Source organism: Mytilus trossulus, chromosome 13 (genome assembly GCF_036588685.1).
Source record: "Mytilus trossulus isolate FHL-02 chromosome 13, PNRI_Mtr1.1.1.hap1, whole genome shotgun sequence".
Taxonomy (NCBI): domain Eukaryota; kingdom Metazoa; phylum Mollusca; class Bivalvia; order Mytilida; family Mytilidae; genus Mytilus; species Mytilus trossulus.
In genome coordinates this window covers 51,176,030-51,197,209 of record NC_086385.1, presented here as the reverse complement: position 1 = coordinate 51,197,209, position 21,180 = coordinate 51,176,030, and the positions used below count along the sequence as shown (strand labels likewise).

Below are 21,180 nucleotides of genomic sequence, written 5' to 3'. Positions count from 1 at the left end.
GTATCTGGATTGAAAACAATCATCTTGTCCACTTTTGAGCTAATAGGAACGGAAATGTCCAACAGAATTAATTCGCATTAAATGAAAAAAGATGAATAAAAGATCGGCGCATTTATTTTAGACCGGGGTTTGCATGCCTGACCGGAACGTCTGTTTCGCAGAACTGATATATTGAATACTTTTTCCAAAACCAGACTGCAACCTGCCTGTTGACTGAGGCCTTCATGTCTCAATGTGTAGACAGTCATTCATAAATTCGTTGTCATTTCAGACTCTTTCGTAGACATTGGTTGATTATGGTAACCTTCTTTTCTCCTTATTTTGTTAGCGAAACATATTAACCAAACGTTTGGATAAAAATTGATTGTTTGACTTTTTTAGCTTGTGTCGGTTATTGTAAATTTCATCGAATAGCCCGACGTATTTCTTGTTTGTGAGGTAATGTTAACTTTATACACAACAAACAAGACTGTTTCGTGTCTACTTTTTACTAACAAGTCCCACGTCAAATATAAAAGTACACAGCTTTGAATCCATTCTTTCACTTAATGATAGACAATTAATAGGGGAGAATACAGAATAAAAACAGTCCAACCCTTACACTTTTACTATAGAATATACATGCCCCACGCAAGGTTTCGTTTAAAAAGTGCGTTTCACACTTATTTTATGGTTTTAAGCCCACAAACGGTCCAGCAAATGTTTCGCCCCGCTACGCACGGCAATCTTGAAGAAGTTCGCCTCACCTTTTCAAATTTCGGGATCTGCGCCTGCGGCATCTAATAAGAATGTACTTATTCTTATGTTAATACAATGTTCCTAGTGGTATCTCATAAGAAAGTAAAAAGTGCTATGTTATCATAATGTACATAGTGTTATGTTTAAGAAAGTACTTAGTGCTATGCTCAAAGAATGTACATGCTACAATAAGGATACAGTTTTTCAAGCTTTCTCAAATGCATCTGACTAGTAAGTAAGGGCACAGTTAAACAAGTTAATTCGTCACTTTATATATCATATGACGCTTTACATGAACGAATTGCTGTTGTGAATTCAACTTGCTCGCCTCATTATTCCCCTCCACAACTTAAATAAAAAAGTAATTGGCCTATAATTAGATAATATCTTATTTTCAAATAAAAAGCTGTTACAACAATTTTAAAGTCTTTCAGCTAATTGGAAACTGATACTATTGTTGGGAATTATCACTTATTATTTTGATAAGAATGTCTATTTTTTCGAGACTAATTTTTAGCATTTTATATCTTATGACATCATGAGCTTATTCCGTATCAGAATAACAAAAAAATTGATATAAACTGTTTATTTTTTAATAAGACTGTATTACCTATCGATCGGAACGGCGTATGACAGTCTAAGAGAAAAATATTTACTCTCTCTGGATATATTCAGTCGATTTAGACTTGGGCAAAATTATCGTTTCAGACTGAAATCATTTAAATAGTGCTAAATGACCGTTTCAAACTGAAATCTTTTACTAGTGCTTCATGACCGTTTCAAACTGAAATTTTTTAACTAGTGCTTAATTACCGTTTCAGACTAAAATCGTGTTACTAGTGCTTAATGCTCGTTTCAGACTGAAATCGTGTAACTAGTGATAAATGACCATTGCAGACTGATATCGTGTTACTAATGCTAAATGAGCGTTTCTGATTGAAATCTTGTAACTAGTAACTAGTGCTTAATAACCATTTCAGACTGAAATCTTTTTACTAGTGCTTTATGACAGTTTTAAAATAGAATCTTTTTACTAGCGCTTAATGATCGTTTCAAAGTGTAAATTTGAGAATGGAAATGGGGAATGTGTCAAAGAGACAACTGTAATCTTGTTACTAGTGCTAAATGACCACTTCAGACTGAAATCTTGTTACTAGTGCTAAATGACTGTTTCAGACTGATATCTTGTTACCAATGCCTAGTGCCAAATCATTTCAAATCTGGAATTAAAATACCTTTCTCCTCTTAAAAAAAATCAGACTATTTTTCAACATATTACATTTCTTGTCGTCTCCTTGCAACCATCTTTCCATGCTTTCATTGCGAATAATACTTATAAGTTGTAATCTAACTGTTGGGCCATTCACGCTAAGCCTACAATAGTGTAGGCGTGCTATAGTAGAGGCGTGTTATTATATGCATGCTATAGTGAAGGCGTGCTTATAAATATATGTGTGCTTTAGTGTAGGCGTGCTATTATATGCGTGCTATAATGGAGGCGTATTATAGTGTAGGCGTGCTATTTTCGGCGTAGCATGAGTGGCCGAGTAGTAACGATTAATTAAATTCGGAACATTTATTGATTTTGATCATTTTTTTCATTTTTTTCGGGTAGGTTATATATGAGACTCGGACCCGTGATAGTACCGTATAGTGGAAGATGTGCACGGGGTGTACATTATTACTCATTTTCGCGGATGGAAAAAATCGCCAAAATAAATTCTGCCCATTTGAAAGTGTACAAGAAAAGTTATTGATAAAAGTTTTGAAGCCTCCAAAATAATAACATTTCGTATACCCTTTTCATTGAAAATTGCGAAATTTTTCATCCGCGAAAATAATCCGCCATACGGTACATCGAACCAAGATGTACATGATGAGGTGCGATGGTTTGAAGCTTAACTGGTCAACATAAACTTTACAAGTTGTAAGAACAAATTTTCGGATTTAAATTCTATTGGGTGTTTCACCGAACAGCAAGCTATAAAGAGCCACTAAAAGGACTAGTGTCAGAGAGAAAACAAACGGTATAATCTACATAAACACAGATCACTTATCAACCACATCTTCACCAGACAACCACTGAATAACAGGTTTCTGACCTAGGACAGATGTTGTTAAATTATCCGGATTTAAACGTTTTAATAGGTACCAAACTTCACCCTAGCCTGAAACATAATGTAACATAACGAAATAGAGTGACGCATTTAAAAATACAACTGAAATGGCTTAACTTAATCGAAAGACATATTAACACAAACAAGTGAACATACAATGAACGAATAAAATTACATACCATTCAGCAAGCAAGCAACCCAATTTCTTTATTCTCCGTCTTGTGTTCTTTTGTAATTATGAGTCATTCTGTTTATATCAGCTCCCCTTTAAGTAGTACTGTATTTCCATGTGCTACAAATAACAAAACATATGTCCATTCTCAATTTTATTCTTTACAAACGCTATTTTCTCTATCAGTTAATGTTTTTACATGATTATTAAACTAATTTTAGTAATGACAGAATTTTAAATCATGCTGAAATCCTTCAGACATTTTTCTGGAATAGAATATGTTTATGTGATTAATGATTATCAATCATCTCTGGAACCTAACCAATACTGAAAGCAAGACATAATATCATCTTAATAATTCACAACAAGAGGCTGTCAGAGCGACAGCAAACCAGATTTATTCATATTTACTCTTGTCTTGGCATTTTTCAATATCAGAAGAACCATATATAACTGATGAACAGCGAAAGCGAATATCTTCAATATCCAACTTGGCCTCAATTTTGTCATCAGTAACAATATATTAAAATTTCAAAAGCTTTGATTGAATGGTTAATGAGTAAATGAACAAAATGACTGGTTACACATTCTGTTAATCTTTCAAGAACCATAACTCCTGAACAGAAACAGTGAAAATCGCCTTTATTCAACTTAACCTCCACTTTGTCATTAGTAACAACATATTAGATTTTTTAAATCTTTGGTTGAACAGTTCATGAGTCAATATGCACGGACAGGACTAGAAACGCCATTTTTCAATCTTTTAAGAACCATAACTCCAGAATCGTACAAGTCAAAATCGTCATTATTAAAATTGACCTGTGTTTTTTCGTCAGCAACAACAAATTTCAAAAGCCTTGGTTTAACGGTGCACGAGTAAATGCATGGACAGGACTGGAAACGCCATATTTCAACCTTTTAAGAACCATAACTCCAGAACCGTAACAATTAAAATCTTCATTATTGAACTTGACCTCCCTTCTGTTGTCATTAACAACATATTACAATTTTAAAAGCGTTGGTTGAATGATTCATGAGTAAATGCACGGACAGGACTGGCAATGCCATTTTTCAATCTTTCAAGAACCATAACTCAACAACCGTAAAAGCCAAATCGTCATATTGAACCTGACCTGTGTTTTGTTGTCCGTAACATCATATTTAAATTTCAAAAGCTTTGGTAAAACGGTTCACGAGTTAATGCACGGATAGCACTGGAAACGCCATTTTTTAATCTTTCAAGAACAATAACTCTGTCAGAATCGTCATTATTGACCTTGACCTCCTTTTTGTTGTCAGTAACAGCATAATAAATTTTAAAATCTCTGGTTGAACGGTTCATGAGTAAATGTACGGACAACATTTGGCTGTATCCAACCCGACCACCCGACCGACCGCCCGTCAGCCATACATCCCCAAAACAATGACCAACATTTCTGTCACAAAAATCCGGTTAAAAATGCATCCCCCTTAAACTTTTTAGGTTAATTTCCCCTCTTTTACTTTTACTTTTTACGAAGTAGCGAATCCACATTTCAAAAATATCAGTCATTCCATCATGTAAACTTTACATTATCATTATCCACGAAAAGATCATAAAAATGAGGCCGCAGTCAGATTAACCTTGCTAGACGTACACATGACAAATGCCGATTTAGGATTTTAAAAAAGAGGTTGAGTCTTGCGAATACCTTACCAATCTTTCCGTACACCAAATATACTAGTTCGTTTGCTCATCATAAGTACGATATATGAAACATTGACCGATGAACCATTAAATTTTACAAACAAAAAATTGAGGTCAAAGTGATATGAGCCCTACCAAACAACATAATTTTAAATTCCTTAATATTATTTCATACACCAAATATATTTTAATTACTGATTAAAGCTTAATTAACTTACGTAAACTGTTATCACAGAGATATGTCTCCCTTTTTTGTAATTTAGATATGCAAATCTTGAAATTTCAATAGCAACACTTGAACATGTAAGTTTTGCAAATGATTAAAGTCATTGAACCATAACTTAAGGTACATGGCTGAACAATCTCCATGGAAATGATATATGCCAATGATAATACAACTGCATACCAAATACCATTGACATGTCACTAATGTTTCCCCATAAGCCGACCTAATCACAAACTAATACATAAAAACTAAGCAAAAGTTTCAAAGTCAATCAACCATGACTGAGGGGGCGGGCCAAATTATCTCCATGGAAATAAGATATGTCAATGTTTATAGACCTGCATACCAATTATCATTAACTTACCACAAGTGGTTCCTTATAAAGTGACCTAATCACAAAATATTACATGAAAACTAAGCAAAAGTTTCAAAGTCAATAGACTATAACTGAGGGGCGGGGCGGGGCGGAGCCAAATAATCTCCATGTTAATGAGATGTGCCAATACTAATACAACTTCCTTCCAGATATATTTGACTTACCACTAATTGCTCACTATAACACCTTATCACAAACTAATACATTGTTTAAGCCGCCGCCGTCGTCACCGGAAACAGCATACCTATGTCTCGCTTTTTGAACCCAACAAGTGAGACAAAAATCATGAAAACTTTTCACTGGCAAAGGAATTCAGAGCTGGAGGTCAAGGTCAAAAAATCTGTCAGACAGATATGTACAATGTATTACTTACAATCATTCTACACACTAAATATAGTGGCCTTTTTGCTTATAGTAACTTAAAAATAGACTAGAACACAAAAACTAATAGTTATTCAATATACATGTACCATGAAATGGGGTCAAGGTTACAGAACACTGTCAGTCTGACATGCTGACCTTACAATTATTCCATACATAAAAAAGTTCACTTATTACTAGCATCTGAGCTATGAATGACTACGAAAACATGATATGAGGACGAGGTTATGTTAACCTTCAGTTGTCTGACACTGACAGACACGTTGCCCTTGTAAGGAACCCTTTTCAGGTGGGTAGGTAGGTAATATCAAACAATATTAATTATATTTTCGGCCTCATTCAGATATTTCAAACATTTTTCATTAACACCATATCAAACCTTGCGATTCAAAATATGATAAAAGAAGACATATTTCCGTAAGTAAATATAATGTTGTGATCTAAAGTTACAATTAGAGTTATCATCAGACTCAAACTGGACCTACATATTTAAAACATGAATGGTCGTATTTTTATATGAGCTTTGGGACTCAAATTTCTAAAATTTTTATTTTTTGGATATATATTGTTTGTTTTAGTTTTTAGAAGATTAGATATTTTTACTTCTTTCTTTCTGTTTGTTTGAGGCAATGAATTACATATTACACCGGAAGTAGTTTATATACTTTAAATGTTTTTCCTGATAGGAGGATGGGTTGAAGCTACATGTAGTACATAATTAAATAAGTTCAAATAAGTTCAAATATTGAGGATGTTCTTTTGTCATGTTTCGGGATTTTTGTCATGTTTCGGGATTTTTGTCAGATTTTCGGAATCCTCTTGTTTTATCCGTTTGAATGCCTTAAAAGTTTTGCCCATTGACTACCATTTTTATTTTTGTAAATCTTTTGCATGCATATGTTTAAGCCATTTGTAAAAGTCTTATAACATTTTATTTATTTTTTATTAGTTTTTGAGAACTTTAACTTGTTAATGGTAAAATTATGAAAAATCAAGAGAGAACATTTTCACGCAAAAATTGGAATGGCTAAATAAATATATCATGAAAACAAGCACATTGCACTCTGTATATTTTTTTTGGATTTTTCTATCCTTAATGACCTTAATTAATCCTCTATAAATATATACTAGTTTTATGAAATGCTATTTATTTTGAAACTGAGTAGCGAACTTTCTTTGAAAGAAATATTTAACTAAATACACTGTTGAGATATGTTTCCCCTCTTGCTCTTTGTTATTTTAAAAGTTAAATGCGAATGTTGAAATGAAAATAGCAATTCTTGTAAAATATGGAACATTCGAAGTTAGCGACACATGACGGGGGTGGGGATACGGGGCATATACAAAATTTATCAATGATAATACAACTACAAATGTACCAGTAAACTTACCTAGACACAATTTAACATGTAAACTATGCAAACAATTCAAAGTTTGTAGACCATGTATGTTGCGTTGGGGCCAAATAGTTTCCATTTGAATGATAACGCAACTGTATTCAAAAATACCAGTTTCAAATTTCTAAAGTGCTGTTTTCCTTTCTTTATGGTAAACAGCTGACAAAAAAATACTGACAGACAAAGACTTAAGTTCTACGGGTATTCCTTATCGATGCTCAACATAAAATGTTTAAATGAATTACAAACTTTAATCCGAATGGAAACAATATACATGCACAGGGGTTTGAAATAAAGCACCTCACATGCAGTTTATTTGACGTTGGTTAGGGAAAAAAGGACAATAGATTTGTTTGTTAAAAAATAAATAACATTTCTCGTTAAAGCATAATTTGACAGATTTCTTGCTTGACTTTCTATGGTAAAGACTGTATGTATACTCAGGACGATCAAATCAATAGAGACAAAAACCTCCGTGGGAGAAAAAAAGGTCCTCGCCTACAAATCATAAATTAAATTGTACTAAAAAAACGCCTCCAACAGTGATTGGGACATTTGCTCTTCGCCACCAACGATCCCTGATTTGGTAAAATTCTGACTGTCGGGTTGTTGTCTCTTTGATACATTTCCCATATTTCCATTCTCAACTTTATCCGTATTACATTATATATTTTTCCGTCTGGTGCCACTTTATAAAAATATCAAGATACTGGTTATTTTGAACTGCGATTAATCTATAAGGATAAAATTACTCATGTATTTCAGCAATATTTATATTGAGCTTTTAGCCTTTACTATAAAAAAGCCAATGGAAGCTTATCGGTTTTATTCATTATATATTGTCTAACACGAACCTAACAAAGTTCATCAGTCACTATACTTGTAAAATTTAAATCTAAATATAGAAGGATAAATAAAACAAAGGTCACCATAGGAAACTTTGAATTTAGTATTAAAAATGTTTGTTTCCGGGAATTCTGGTAATCTTAAATTTTGTGTCTTTAAAACATTCGAAATTACATAATTAAATATTTTAAGCCCCGTGTGCATGTCCTATTAAATCCTCACAAGAGTGCATAATATCCAGGGGCGGATCCAGCCATTTTTAAAAGGGGGTCCCAACCCAGAGTAAAGGGGGGTTCCAACTACATGTATATGCTCCCATTCAAATGCATTGATCGGCCAAAAATAAGGGGGGAGTCCGGAGAGGGGGATTCCAACCTCCGGACCCCCCCCCCCTTTTGTATCCGCCAATGATATACAATAGCTTTGTCGAAATTCAATATCAGATAGTCATTTGTGTCATATCCAAGATTCAAGAGTAAATGAAAAAAGATTCAAAAGTCGTGTTTTCCAATAAATAACATAAAATGAAAACAATCAGGGAAAGAATGAAGGAATAAATATTTACCTTGTATGTGATGTTGCTCGAACATTTTCCGATTTATCAAAGTCATACTCATCTTAAAACATGGCTGGCTAATAAGGCTATTTAAAAGACTGGGGATCGCAAAACATTAAACCAATGAAAACCCACAAAACAAGACACACCCTAAAGTTTACACTAAAACTACTCACAACATTCATTTGACCACAACCTTTTTGATCAATTAACTTTTTGATCAATCCGAGAAAAGGTAGCCTACGGACAAAATATATAATAAAGATTGAACTTCGTTTTAATTCTAAATAAGAAGGACTTAAAATATTTCTTAATAGATACATTATATTTGTTTAACAACATACATGTATAAACCATTTGAAGTTTCAAATACGAACTTACCGGTGAAATAACAGTTAACTGGCGATCACCTTATGTATATTGAACTCAATACGGCATCTGGAAATTAATGTATCACTTAAAATAAAATGTTCCATTCTGTTCTATTCTATGACGCGAACTACTTCGGCAGTCCATAAATGTCAAGTTGCAATTGGAAATGTTCGGACTTACTTCCGACACAATAAATCATAGTCCCGGCCGTACGAGAATTTGGACCGTACAAGTATTTGGACCGTACGCGTACGGTCTGACTAAATATAGAAGTTGGTCAAGTTTATTTGATACAAATGTAAGCAATATATCAAAATAACTCATTTATCAAATAGATTAAAGAAATTCAATAGTTATAAAAAAAACTTAATATTTTAACTATTTAAAGTGATCACGCTTATTTGATCTGTCAATCTCCTTTATTTAGCATAATTCATTAAATATAGCCCAGTATGCGCATTGAAATTAAAGTTATCGGAAGTATTTGTTTTCTAACTAAACACAATGTGAGAGGACAATTGTTTAAAAAAAATTACGGATCTTTACCAAAATAAAAATGCATATTCAAAGGAACATCCATGAACAAAACATGTTAATGTAAACACAAATGACGTTGCTTGTGAAAGCAAGTGTCACCTTGAGCGAGAATACCAAAATAGAATTCAAGGATATGCAATTAAATAAATATATAATTTCATTTGTTCGCTTATTCACTTTACCAATCTAATTGTAATGATAACAATTTGTATAACTAACACTAAAGATTTTGATAAATGTTTGTTTAAATTTAACCCATATGATCCCCAAACATGTATATTTAGCTGGACCGTACGCGTATACATGTACTTATACGGTTCGATTGTACGCGTATTGTCGGACCGTACGAGTATACGTATACGGTCCGGACCGTACGCATACGTTCCAAATACTCATACGGTCTGGAACATATATTATACTTCTCACGTGTCCTACTCTGATCGTTCCCTAGTATGGGGGTCCAATAACAATGTACCCTTGTATCAAAATCATAATGACCATACGTATAATGTTGTTTTAGTTTAGAATGTGCATGTTGTATATTGAAGGTGAGAAAAGCGTGTAAGGTTTCTACCAATTAGAACGTCTGAGACTGGTTGTTTTACCATCCCTAAAAAAGTATGTTAATTCCAGGCCGAACACTTGGCTGGCTAGTTTGACGAAGCCATAAAGAGATTACGACAATGCTTTCGTAATTTGCAGAGAGCGTTATATTCATCATACACGGAGATGGATTTCATGGTTTATTAATCATACTATCTGGTAGTTGTCCAGTTGCAAATATGTCATGATTTGGTACATGAATTTCTTATGATCGTTTAAACTTCGGTTGTATTCCCAGTTATAACTGGAATAGAAAATATTGTCCTTTGTATATGTTGTGAATAAATTTGTTAAAAAAGCAAGGGCACTTGGTCCCGGTATATATCTTAATTGTATCGTTTGGCTAAAAGCACCAAATTTTGAACGCAAACTGCTTATGTTTAAGGGTTTCCGACTGATAAATTAATATATATATGTTCATAGTTCGTTCGTATGTTGTACTGTTACAACACTGTCCAAGGTTAGGAGGAGGGTTGGGATCCCGATAACATGTTGTGTATGTGCCTTTCCCAAGTCAGAAGCCTGTAATTCTGTAGTTGTGGTTTACAGATGTGTCTTACATATTTCTTTTCCGTTTATTTTTAGTAAATTAATTAGGTCGTTAGTTTTCTCGTTTGAATTGTTTAACATTTGTCATATCGGGGCCTTTTAAAGCTGATTATGCGGTATGGGCTTTGTTCATTGTTGAAGGCCTCACGGTGACCTATACTTGTAAGTGTCTTTGTCAGTTGGTCTCTTGTGGAGAGTCTCATTGGCAATTATACCACATCTTCTTCTTTACATATATATTTGGAGCTCTTTTTTCACAAAGAAACATTATTTGAAACTGGGGAAACAAGATTCAAGGACTTAAAAATTTAATTGTGTGAATACTATACAACACAAAAAAAAGACATTAATTGTGTGAATTCTATGCAGCACAAAAAACACTGTAATATCGATCTAGTCTATGGTGCAATATAGTACTGCTGTGTTCAAGGCACAACGACCGCACAGTTTCGTCCACTGGTTAGTCATTTTTTTTTTAAATCATAACATGTAAATGTATCTTAGTTCCTATCTTGAAACTATATATATATATATATATGCATTTGAAAATGGCGACACGCATTTTGGTACGAAAGCAGTATAGCAACTCACATTGTCGAAACTTGTCAACATATTTCGAACGAATTAAACCAAACACTTAACGCTATCATGCATTTGAATGTAATGCATAGTGAAACGGGTATTTTCTTCTGTGTATGCTTTGGAACTTACATTATTTCGGATCTATGTATCCGGGATCGTAATCTTTGTTGCCCGTTAACATAGGAAACAAACTATAATAGTAAATTTTCGCCGTAAGCTCACTGTAATAACTGTCTGCATTTATAAGGAATATAAACAAGAAAAGAAATGGAGAACGTGTCAAAGCGACAACAACCCGACCATAGAGCAGACAACAGCCGAAGATCACCAATGAGTCTTCAATGTAGCGAGAAACTCCCGCACCCGGAGACGTCCTTCAGCTGGCACCTTAAAAAAATTGTATACTGTATAAAAAATATGTATAGCGAAGTCTGCTTAATGTTCACAATTCTATCATATAAAAGTACATGTATATACAATACATTTAAAGGTTAACAGTTTAGAATTCCAAAACAAAACAATACTTTATTTCAACTCTATAAAGCAACATGTTACTTCATTCTCATCTATACGACAACTAGCTGTTATTTCATTCTCGTCTATACGACAACTAGCAGTAACTTCATTCTCGTCTATAAGACATCAGCTGTTACTTCATTCTCGTCTATAAGACAGCTACATGTAGCTGTTACTTCATTCTCGTCTATACGACAACTAGCTGTTACTTCATTCTCGTCTATAAGACAAACAACAGTTACTTCATTCTCGTCTATACGACAACTAGCTATTACTACATTCTCGTCTATAAGACAAACAACAGTTACTTCATTCTCGTCTATACGACAACTAGCTATTACTACATTCTCGTCTATAAGACAAACAGCAGTTACTTCATTCTCATCTATATCACAACTGACAAATACATAAAGTGTTTACAAGATCGTGCTGTAAACATCTGTTTTTAATTTCAAGTAAAACATTGCTTTACGGTCTTAAACTTCTAAATGTTATTGCATCTATACTGTACAACCCATGTACCATATAAACTGTCACATTTACCAAGATAAAAGATCATTAAACTAATTAAGAACTGACCATCAAATCGTTGACGTAATTGACCACGTCATAATAATATAACAAACCTAAAATAAGAAATTTAAAAGAAAAGGTTTTAATTGCTAGATAACAATTATAAACACATTATTCTAATAACCCTATTCCACACGTCTTATGTATAGTTTATTTTTGCAGTCACTGTGGTACAATCCTCCTTGTGAAACACTTAAAAGATTGTACCGCAATAAAAGGTAAGACACTTCATTGTTGTATAACACTTGTTAAAGCATGTTGAAGTTGTTGAGTTTTACTTTTAATTCTAAACTTAGGGGATATCTTCCTCGTAACTTTTAATGCATGAGGGTATATATTGAGGATAAGAATAAACCAATTTATACATTGGTATTTGGTATTGCTAAAATCGTACAAGACCAAACATTATTCAAAAATTGTTATATCTTTAATAAAATTATCTATCATTTACTTAGCACTGATATGATAGCTTTAGCATATGTGTAATAAGCGGAAGTACACAAAACCATTATTTCCCATCAGGGCTGATAACCCATATCAGATGCATCTCGTGCCCAAAACCCAGAGTAGTGCCTCTCGTGCAAGTTACCTCCGGTATTTCCGGTATCGGTTGTTTACTTTTCCATTTTGACCTCAGACATTTTTTTATGACGACGTCAAAATTTACGGGAACTTTTGTTGGGATAGTTAAGTACTTGCTAACAAATGCCATTGACAATTATGAATCATTTTATACTACAACAAACATGGAGCAATAATGATCATAAAACTCTTCCAACTTTTCAATGTTTCAAAATGCCTCTATAGGAAATAGTAACATAAATAAATATTGAGGTAGTAAAGTTATTGTTGGGCAATTATAGTGTATTTGTTGTAATTCATAATTTAACTTGTATATACAGTTTTTGACTGTTTTAATTATTGTATTTGTTAATTGCCATACATAAAACAATTGTCGGAAGTATATAATAAAGCGATTAATAGATGGCCTTTTCCCTATCGGCGCGGGTGTAATCCCTCTACCCATATCAACACCCCAACTACGTTTCGGGCTGATATAGGGGTATCGGGATGATACCCGGGCCGATATGGAAAAGGCAATGTATTAATCTCTATATAATATGAGGAAGGCGCTACCTTAAATGCCAGCTTTATACTAAGACCATGTTCTTTATATTGATTTGTTGTTGGTTACTTAATGTTCAGAGTCAAATATTTCATGCATGTTAAGGACAAATATTTTTTTTTTTTCTTTTTTTCAAAAAAAAATATTCAATTCCAAAATCGATATAAAAATAATCGATTGAAGCAGAGGACAAAAAAAAATAATTTGAATCCAGATCTTCACCAAAAATGATTTTTATCTTTCATATACTAGTATGCAAAATAAATTTAACCTTTATATATCTAAAAAGCATTTAAAACTTCCCAAACCACATACAGGTACATGTAAGTTAAATGTTCACATAGGTTTTTTTTAGGTGAAAATGCGACCGTATTTGCAAATTTGTTATAATGAATCTTAATACCAGTGTTAAATTTTGACTAAATAATTTTAATTGATAGCGCTAAAGGGCTTTGTGAAAAAAATCTGACTCTAACAAAAAAAACATTCATATTCCTGATCATCTTCAGTTTGTGGGTTCTACATCAATTTCATGTACTAATAAAGACAATGTTATATATGAAACCAAGCGTCAAATAAATAAAATAGGAAACAAAATAAGAAATAATTCAAATAATAATAGTTTAAAGCAAAAGTTTTTTGAGTTAAAAAAAAACTTGAAGAAAATGGTTAAACACAAAAAGTATGAATATAAACAAAAACTTTATAATTGTTTAAGTGAATATATCAATCAAAATCCAAAGGAATATTGGAAAATTTTAAAATCTCTTAAGAATAAAACAGAAAAAGATGAAATACCAGAGGTATTAAAAGATGAAGAAGTTTTAATAAAACATTTTCAAGATCAAGGTAAACCTTCATCTATAAATAATGCTTTTATGATAGACATTGAATCACAGTTAAAGCTATTAGAAAATAATATAGACTTCAAAGCTGAAACAGATGCTCCAATATCTTGTTCAGAAGTAAATAAGGTAATCAGAGGACTAAAATTTCAAAAGTCTGCTGGACCAGATAGAATTATAAATGAAATAATTAAAACCTCAAATCAAGTAATAATTAAGTCAATTGTTAAAATATTTAATTTAATTCTAAAAACGGGTATATACCCAAAATCATGGAAGGACTCATATATAATCGCACTTCATAAGAAGGGAGACAAATCTGATCCCAATAATTACAGAGGTATATCTTTAATCAGTAATCTTCCTAAAATATTCAATGCTGTACTCAATAATAGATTAATCACAGTTGTGGATAAACAGCTGAATAACTGTCAATTTGGCTTCAGAGAAAACCACAGAACTGCTGACAGTATTTTCATATTAAAATCTTTAATTAATAAATATATACACAAAAATAACAAAAAAATATATGCATGCTTCATTGACTTAAGAAAGGCATTTGACTCTGTATGGAGGACAGCCCTTCTGTATAAATTATGCAAAATGGGAGTAGGAAAGTCTTTTTACAGAGTAATAAAACAACAATATTTAAATACAAAATCCTCTTTAAAACATAAAGATCACATTTCTGACTATTTTGACATTTCTAGAGGTGTGAAACAAGGGGATTCATTAAGTCCTACTTTGTTCAATATTTTTATAAATGATATCACTAAAGGTTTGGAAGATGACAACTCAAGTCCACTCAGACTGGAGTTTATAAATAGTAAACTAGGCTCCCTCCTGTTTGCTGATGATCTGATTTTACTATCAGAATCTAAGGAGGGTCTCCAAAATAGTCTAAATAAAGTTTCCATGTTTTGTGAAAACTGGCAGCTTTCTCTAAACATAAATAAAACAAAAAGTATGGTCGTTTCAACAACAAAGCAAAAGCCTGAAACATCTATACTTGTATATAAAAACAAAAAAATAGAGAATGTTTCAGAATATCCTTACTTGGGTATGCTGATTAAATCAAATGGTAATCTTAGTCATAGTACAGCTGAATTAACAAAAAAGGCAAAAAAGGTTTTGTTCTCTATTAAAACATATACTAATTCGCTTGGCAGCCTTCCTATCAGAGTGTCAAATAACTTATTTGACACCTTAGTGAGACCTATATTGACTTATAATTCTGAAATAACATATTTGGACTCATATATAACATATTTCAAAGCTAAAAAAAGAGCTTTGGTTTCTTGAAAAATTGTGGACCCATTTAATTTTATTGACAAGACTCCAATAGAAAACTTGCATCTTGGGTATTGCAAGTTTACCCTTGGCACTAACAAGAGTGCCTCAAATTTTGGTACAAGGAACGAATTGGGAAGACTGCCTATTGAATGTCATATAAAAACCCAAACTATTATGTATTTAGCAAGGCTTTTCACCTCAAATTTGAATCCCTTATTACATGAATCTTTTCAATTAACTAAAACTTTGGATTCTAGTGGCACCTATTCATGGTTCACTTTTGCAAAAGATATTCTTTCTGAATCTAACATTGATATAGATAGACTAAAAACCTGTGATAATTTAAAACAATTAAAAAATATTTAAAGCTATATTAAACCCCAAATAAACTCATACTACAACAACCTGTTGATAAATAAGTTAACATCTATTGATGATAAAAGTAAATTAAATTTTTATAAAGCACTTGAGCCAAATCTATTGATCAAACCTTACCTCTCTAACCCAAACTTTGAATTTAGAAAATTAATTACAAAACTTAGAATCAGTGACCATTCATTATTAATTGAAAAAGGGAGGCATTTTAAAATTCCTCGCGAAGAGAGACTTTGCAAAAAATGTAAAGTACTAGATGATGAGAAACATTTCCTAATAAATTGTTCTCATAATTCAAATATTAGATTAACATATTTTGATTGCATTAATAGAGAAAGTAATTTATTTGCTAATCTCACTGACAATGACAAAGTTATATATATACTTAACCCATCAACACCAACACAAGTGAATAAACTAGGATCCTTTATAAAAAAGTCAATGGAACTGAGGACAGGGGACCCTTTAATATTTACCTGAATTTGTGTATATATATTGAGTTACTTAGTTATTGTATTTATTTGTTTTTGTTGTTGTTATATGTCACAAACTGTAAAGTTTATATGGCAATAAAACTTTGAATTGAATTGAATAAAGAGTCAGTTTTATGTCATTTCTTGCATATTTTTTTTTGTTAGCTTACTTTTGAAGTTTTATATGACAACAAATTAAAAGTGAGAATGGAAATAGGATATACAAGCATGTAAAAAATTTGCTTCCCAGTAATGCTTAATCATGTCATAGTTGTTTTCAAGAAGACACATTTGGTTTCCAGACAATAACTTGAGTATAAGTGAATGGATTTCTATGAAATTTAACAAGGAGATTCAATACATAAAGGAAAGATTAGAATTGATTTTGGGGTTATGGTACAACATTATTGGAAGTGGGTTTTTTTTCAAAAGTTTTAGTTTTTCTTCCAAAAATTATCTTATTTACATTGATTATACTCATCTAGATGCAACAAATACTGATTTGGCAGGAGATGCACTCAAAATAGGGTGTTTTAAATATTTTATCTGTAATTTGTGCATTTTTCCTATGATATGTACTTGATTATGTCGATGTGAGTATCATGACAAAGAAAATATATTTGGTAAGTATATATATTCACAATTGACATGCGCCAGTGCGCTGCAAAAGGATCTTCTTTTCCGTTAATTCCAAAAATTGCACATGATTTTTTTTTCTCACAGAAACACATGAGTTATTTTGTAAATAAAACACTTGTCAGTGTTTGAAACTTTCAGTAATAAAGATTTAGTTTAGCCTGTTTGAATGTGTCACTGATTGTGTGAATATTTTAACAAAAAATGTACATAACACTTGATAAAATTGCATTATCTGCAGAATTATTGATAACTTTCCTCACAATATATTCAAAAGGACATATAACTAACATATTGGCTATGCTTTTCTGATCTGAGTTTTTATTCATACATACATGTATACTGGCATGGCTTGTGCTGTTTCAAGTTGTCCTCTTTTTCGGTTTCTTAAGAAGTATTTGTTTAACCTGTTCAGTCACTATAAAGTGTTACAATTCTTATTTTGACGCAAAATATAAATAGTGACCAAAAAAGTACTGCTTTCACATGATAGAAGCTAGAAAAAAAAAAGTACACATTTTCAATATTTTTGTAGGACTTACTATAATATGGTATTAAGGAGATATGTAGTTAGAGACTTCTGCTGAATAGAATATGTGGGCTCACCTGATACCTGTTTTCAATTATTCCATATTGAAGTTAATCAAAATATGTTTGATTTCAACGGACATAAAAAAAAATTGGTGTTTTTTATATGCTAAATATACATCTTTGGTCGTATCAGGCTGTGCGAGGCGAAGCATTTCATTGCCTTTAGGTTTGTACTTTGTTTTTGTTTTGGTATGAAAATAAATTTGTAGTTCTGTTGTGAAGGTGCTAACATGAGAATACCCCATTGCACCTAAATTATCATTTTTTTTTTACCAACTTTTTTTATTGAACCAGACAAAAGTTTTGTCTTAGCTTATTGTGTAGACTATCCTTGTTTACAATATAGTAACACCAATTTGATTTTGAGTCCATGTAGAGTCATTGAAAAATGGGTTTGAAATTACATCCAAACAATCCCAGATACTGTAATGAGGTCAGTACCAAAATTCCATACATCATTACATGTATGGTTAATTTCAAATCCTTAAAACTGGGATATAAACAGATTTTGTTATATTTCTTCAGATATTTTGAACAATTTGGCATTATTATATGCTTTAACTATTTTTTGAAGAAAAGGATGCTGGTAACAAATTTCATTTGCTCATTTTAAAAAGATGATAATAAGGTAACTTCACATGATGAAAGAAAACTTGTAAGATTTTTGCAGGTTTTTTTGGCTGAAAAGGTGCAATTTGGTTACTGTGTACAATTTTAGTACTTTGAGGTTATATAACCATAATATAAGTGTGTATTGCTCAATAGGTTGAAAAGTGAACCTGATAGTGATATAGTGATAAAGTACTTTGTAGAGTGAAAATGTTTTGATCTGACAGGTTTAAACTGATGCATTAAATATGCAGGTGACTGCTGCAGCTTGAATTTTAGGATGTAGCCCACACACTTCCAAGTAACATGCCCTGTATATACCTATCAAAGTCATGGTATTCTTATGGGTTATCATAATTACTCCATCTTCCCATTATATCCAAATTTGGACAATATTGGAGAATACAATATATACAGTAGTCAGTTCTAAATGAACTACTCAGACTCAAGTCTCCTTTTTTATTGAACTTAGAGATAGAAAACAAAACAGTTTCCATCTCCTGGGACTGTATAAGGTCAGGTGTGACATAATCAATGAAATGAATTGTTGAGAGTTTGCCAAAGGAAGTACAGAATTTGAAGATTGTGAACTATTTGAATATTTTTTTTATGTTTTAAACTTTTGTTAATTTTGGTATTAGTCTGTGGGCTACCATAGGATCCAGAGGGGGGCGGTCCCCCCTTGTCTTGGGAAAAAAAATTTGATTATATAGGGAATCACTGAAGCATGACTAGAGCGCCCCGTCAGCGGGCCCTCCATATGCAAAATGATGTATTCGTCATTGACTATACATGAATAACCGTTATAACATTCAACAGTATATTTATCAGTGTTCCTTGATTTGGAGAATAATGTGGCAGGCCAGGTGAACATTAGTAGTGATGGTCAACCAGTGGCAGTGAGTGCACCGGAGTTTTAAAAAAAATCCGAAATGTATTGCCTGCAAAGGTTTTTGCTGTGTTCCCATGGATGGACGGAAATTTTACGCTAAATATGTTATCGTTAACGATGATATTGTGACTTTTAAATGAAGTACCTGTGCTTATTTACTAGGTAATTTGTTTTGACCTCACTGATGATGGAATGTTGAAGCAGACGAAACATGGCGTCAGATATTGTTGTCCTAACTTCGGTAATTTCCGTGGTACAATAACATTTAAATAAGCTACACAAGTTACCAAAATTTATGAATTCTTGTTTTATCAAACAAATAAAAATTTATGTCGTATTTAACATCGAAATAATTCCGATCTGTCCCGTTTTTTCAATATCGCGTTTAAACTTTAAATTCGGCAGCCATTAAAAAAAAAATCGTACGAGATTTTACGAGAGTGACGAAACTTTTCAGATGGGTCATGTAGGGAGAGTTATCGTTCTTTTTTTTTCTCCAAAACGATGCTTCTACCATTAGTGCCAGCTAAAGCTGGCATATAATGACATCAAAGTGGATAACAAAGGGAAATGATAAAATCTAGTAACAATATGATAAATTAAAACGACAGTCTATAAAACACTACACAGAAAACACCACAGGAAGAAAACAACCAGACAAACCCGTAAACGATGAACTTTGATATATTCCAAAATGAGTATATGCGTTATCTGTCATAGGTCAAGCAAGGATACCAGCATTATCCAAGACGGCGAAGAGCAAGTCGAATGGATTCGAAATCATTCACACAATCTAGTACCTTTATAAGAGCAGATTTGTATATTTTTATTTTCATTTATCTGTTCACAAGCTACCCAATAGTATTATTCACATTGATAAACACTCTGCAAATAGATTGGAATTGGATATTTCGATAATTTCTGTAATGAAAATTATGGTATACTTTTGAAAAGAATGGTCTCAAAAATATTCTTGTGATCACGAGATTCTCCGAGTCGATAGCTTCTCTGTTTTTTCCTTTAAAATTAGAACGTTATCTTCCATTTCTGTTTTAATTGTTGATGCGCAGAAAGTATGGGTAATGATTGATAGTAAAGTAAGGTCGTAAACGACAATGGAAAAATCGTTGGTTTGACCTTTATTCATCTTATATGCATCCTCTTGGCCAAACAAAAAGATACCAAAGTAGTTTAAATTCTGTTTTTCTCAAAACAATTCATGTTCATTTCTATCTTATACTAAACCAGTTTGCTCTCGCTTGCCAAAAGATATCAAAAGGACATTAAAAATTGTACCTTGATTGCAATGAATAAAGTCAAGACGAAAAAAACAGATAATATGAACACAAACCTCTCCTAAACATGGGGATGTTTTTCTCACCTACTATCGACGTTGTAGTTGATATGAATAATACATATTTGGTAATGAGTCTCATTCATTAAGGTCATTTTAAAGGAAAAGCTAATCTCAAATACGATATAATATTATAACATATCAGCATATCAACAAGTCTATTTTACTTTTTCATTCCAGGATAATCAAGCAAAACATGTACAATGAGATAGGAACAATCCAATTTCTAAGCGGATGACATCCAATGATGAAGGAAATGATTTAAATCAAAGAAGGCATCAAAATAATACTCCGTATTTTAATTCAATATTTGACAATCTTGCTTATTCGCCTTCGAATACTTAAACTCCTAAAATTATGAATGTGAGTTCAAACAATTAGGAAGTTGCTAAAATTAGTGTAAACGTTAAGAGCATATGTTATTTTCAGAGATTTATTATGGAAACAAGAAGGTTATGCGATGCACATAACTCTTAGTTTAACATCTAATGGGGCTTACGGTGATATGTAGTTGTTGTTTTATGTCTTATGAAGATTTATCTCATTGGCAATCATACCACATCTTCATTGTTATATACATGCTGACGTCTTTTCAGTTTTACGATTTCCGTTTTAGAGAAGCAAAAATACACGTTCTACATGTTGTAATTATTCATATATTTATTTTTTAACCAGTTAAGTAGTTGGTACACAATAAAAGTATTAAAAGCTTTCCATACCTATAGCTACAGACATGGTTGTGCTACTAATTCGTGTTA

The 21,180-nt window shown here is 32.3% G+C and overlaps 1 long non-coding RNA gene across 1 annotated transcript in view; it reads left to right on the top strand.

The window, feature by feature from the left end:
* Positions 1 to 20,709, top strand: part of LOC134693943 (uncharacterized) — a 42,110-nt gene extending 21,401 nt beyond the window's left edge. Inside the window, exon 2 of the long non-coding RNA XR_010102527.1 lies at positions 20,603 to 20,709. This is a non-coding gene — a long non-coding RNA (uncharacterized LOC134693943). The remainder of the gene's footprint in view (positions 1 to 20,602) is intronic.
* The last annotated feature ends 471 nt before the right edge of the window (positions 20,710 to 21,180 follow it).